A 4,413-nucleotide genomic window follows, 5' to 3' on the forward strand; every position below is an offset into this window, starting at 1 on the left:
ATGAAATGGACAATTGCATTTTTTTTTTGGGATGAAATATCTTTTGGGGGGATGAAATATCTTTGGGGGAAATGAAATATCAACCTCTTCAAGTTGGTATTTAAAAAGGATGATTTATGTAATGTTACAATGTTGCAAAATACTTCTTAACTTAATTAAATTTATTTGTATTCCATTTTAAAAATATGAAAAATATCGATGTTTTTTCAATTATATATATATATATATATATATATATAATTTAAAATATATGAGAAATATAGATTTTTTTTAATATAAAAATATTATACCAACAAATTAAAATGTGTACAAATTATTTTTAATCGTATATTTATGTATTATAGTATATATTTAATTTTATTTACAATAAATAATTTAATTATTAATATTTTTCCTTGAGAAGAAGGTAAATTATAATTGACTGATATGATTGAGGGACATGATTTAGGAGAGAAAATGGTGCTTGTTTGCATTAGGGTTTCGTTGTGCGGATATGCAGGAAGGAGATTGGAAACCAAGATCAGCCCCTCGGTGGACGCGAATGGCAATCACGGGTCCGAGGCAACAGGCCTCTGGTGGGCGCACAAATCTGGGTGGAAACTTGCAATTTCTCCAAAGAGGCGAGGTCATCCTGGATGTGGGTATGCAGGGGACCCGGAATTTTCAGAAGAAGGAAATCATGGCCGAGTGGAGATTCACACACACGGGGCTACAAACGTGGTTCCTCTCCATCGCAAGCATTCCACATCCCCACTCAGGACTGTTGGAGTTGACACCCCCTTATTGGATTGGTTGAATAAGGTTACTTGGACATATCTCTGGCGGCAGGGATGGGAGACTCTATGGACGGAGGTGGTTGTTGTTTTTACGGTGGCATTTGTCGATGGGATAAATCAATCCCGCTCTCCAAGTCTCCACTGCGACCATAACATCACTTTTTTCACTGTGACCCTGAGCGTACAAACTACACTTCGGCCAGATATCTCAAATTCCCTGCAAATTGACATTGATGTGGCAGCTAGGCTTTCGAACCCACCATACCTGCTCGTTGCCTCTGCACTGGAGGGGAGCACATCGAATTTGGGCACCCAGGGTTCCGAAGTCAAAGGGGACAAATGGTCGCGGATTCAAGGCTGCCACACCTTCCTTCGCTCTATCAAGACAGAACCAAAACAAGCGCTGTGAACTGGCTCAGAAGGGTTGATCACTGTTTCAACCTGTTATATCAATCGGAACATACAGAGCACGGGGCCAAATGGAACACCTGAAGCAGAACTGTCTCTCGGCAATAGGCAGGAGATCAGCTCCTGTCAACTTGTAAATACTTCCTATATTCAAATATTTCTAAAAACCCTTGTCAGGTGTTCATAACTAATTTGGGTGAATACATCAGACAGAGTGATGCAAATGAAGAATCATATCACACAAAATAAATTGGATACCATGTTCATATGCAAAACTTGATATATTGGGGCAGAATAATGCAGGATAATTGGCTCTTGATGGATTATTACATCCTGTCAGCATCCTCCATAACCCTTAACCTGAGACTTAGAGGAGGAATTACGACATCCAGTAAAATCAAATGTGTAGGAGGAGGTATTGGGAGCAGCACATCAAAAAGAACAAAATCAAAAACAGAAGCATACAAATGGAGGACTATCCTTCAAGAACATTCTACAAGGAAAAAATGCAGCCACAAAACCAACAAAACAAGCAGGAACTTTACCAAGTCCATACATAGTGGAGCAACTAAACTACATAGACACTCCGGAAATAGATGAGCATTGTGCCACATTTGAAACACAAGCCATTATTTGTCGATTCAACTGCTTCTTGCCAAAATTAGTAGAACTTTTTCACTCGATTTTAACTAACTGGACATTGGATTGTGAAATACACCTCTGCTCCAAAGGGTTCTTTATTGTAAAATTCCCATCATCTGATGCAAGAGACATTATCTTACAGGAAGGACCATGGTTATGGGGATCGATGGGCCTTTTCATCACTCCTTGGTTTCCATAATTTGATGCAAATACCATGGTCATCTCTAGAATTTTGGTTTGGGTTTGACTGCACAATCTTCCCCTTCATTTCTAGGACAATCAGGTCCTAGCAAGCATAGGGAACAACATTGGGAAGTACATCAAGATAGATACCCAAAGAGTGGAGGAAAGGGTCTTCACATTTGCACGAATATGTGTGGAAGTAGACCTCAACAAAGGCCTACTGGATCGCATACACTTGATCCACAGCCAGCGGAATTGGACACAGATTTTAGATTATGAGAACACAACTTTCAGGTGTAGAAATTGCAGGAAAACAAGGCACCTTCATAATACGTGTCCTGAAGCCAAGAAAGACACCTGAAGAAAGAAGAAGATTGGGAAATATCCTAAAGGTTGGCAATTTCCCCCACCTGAATCCGAAGAGGAGAAAGACGATGCTGAGGATGAACCCTCACCCAATGGGAATAACCAGACACCAAAGGAACTAGAAACACAGGGGGAACCCCCCAAGACCTAACTGAACCTCTGAAGCATCCGATGCAATCAGACAAGATACCAGAAGAAAGGGATACCAGTGGGAACAAGCATATTCACTCATCAAACAATTTTGATTCAGACAAGGACAACGCAAGACATGAAGTTGGGAATCAGCTTGCACTGGTCTCTTTTGTGCGGTCTCAAGGGGAATGGCGAAAGGTCAAGAAAAAGAAAGGGAGAAAAGCCTCGCTTTTCTCTTCATATGTATATTAGTTTGCTTACTATATGTTTCTAATTATCATCAGTCATGGACATGATGATGCTATGTTTCTTAGTAGATGCAACATGTAATTTTGTTTTCATTAATAAAATTACACTTTCTTCCGTGAAAAAAAAGGTAAATTATAATTGGATATAGTATTTTAATCCGATGTATAATGTTAAATTATTTTAGATATTATTTATTTTTAGTCAAAATAAATTATACATAGATAAAATAGGCTAACAATTACCACTCATAAATTTAATTTATGGATTAGTTATAATATGTTTTTCTAAATTTCAATTCAAAATAAACTATTCATCCTATTATTAAATTAAAATCTTTTAACATTAATTTTAAAATATTCAAAATAATATATTTTAATGGAATATATTTTTAAATATAAATTAAATTAAGTAAAATTGAGAGGAAAAAAGGAAAAGAAAAAAATATTGTCATTAAAAAATCTCACACTACAGAGAGAAAGCATTCTTAAAAACTTCACATGTGTTCTCACACTACATAGAGAAAGCATTCTTAAGAACTTCACATGTGTTAAGATGTATGTTGTAGGTCTAAATTCTGCTCCATTTTTTCCTTAATACTTTGTCAAAAATGGTTATTTTAAACCGTTTTTATGTGACAAAATGGTTATTTTAAACCATTTTTATCATGTGCACTTTGTGTCACATAAAAATGTCTTGTTTGATGATTGGATTTTATGTTTATACTATTCAATAAGCGCATGGATAATCATTGTCATAGTTTTTAAAAAAAATGAATCGCTATAGATCCATCTTAAATACGGATTTAACATGATCAAAATTTCAGATTTGATGACAGACAGACAATGTTAATGTTACACATCACACTATATTGTAGAACCAGCATAGATCCATATTAAATACGGATTTAATATGAGCTGAGAGGGATCCAATTTCTTCACGTGTAAATTTTTTTATGAGTCGACATTATTCAAATGTTTTGTATAATTATTTAATTTTTTTTATTTTTAGATTTTATTTTGGCAGACATGAGCAAAGTTTCAATTCAATTTTGATGACACACGAAAAATGCTACACATCATACTATGTTGTAGAATGAATCTCTCGACTCAAAAAAAATGTGTTATCCTATTGTGAAACTGATAACTGAATTAAAAGCACTTGTGAATCACGGAAAATACAAAATCCGCAAACAGTGTAACATTCCATCGCATAATGTATGACTTCCAAGTTAAATATGTTGGAATTTGAATGACCTTGATTTTACTTAATAACTACTCTTTCACTTTTCTTGGTTCAATGTTGAAACTTAGCTTTCACTTATACTAAATATGCTCATTTTTAATAGCTTTCCCTTATTCGTTATACTAAATAAGCTCATTTTTAAAAATCAAAGCCTAAAATCATAAATCAAACAGGTAAAGTTTGACCAACACACGCACCAAAGAAAAGAGTATTTACACCTCACGCAAATCGTGAAGGTAGAAAGATTCCATACGGCAACATAAAATTAAAAAGTTTAATTTAACTAATAAAATTAAACTCGTTTAATTTAACTAATAACTTGAGAAGTCAAATGGCTAAGGTGAAAAATACCCTATCTCAATTTTAAAATTAAATAACTTAATTCAATTTTATTTTAATTAAACTTTATCAAATT

The sequence above is a fragment of the Pinus tabuliformis genome, chromosome 1_1 (assembly GCF_031772625.1).
Source record: "Pinus tabuliformis cultivar Carrire ecotype Pingquan chromosome 1_1, CPIR1, whole genome shotgun sequence".
Lineage (NCBI taxonomy): Eukaryota > Viridiplantae > Streptophyta > Pinopsida > Pinales > Pinaceae > Pinus > Pinus tabuliformis.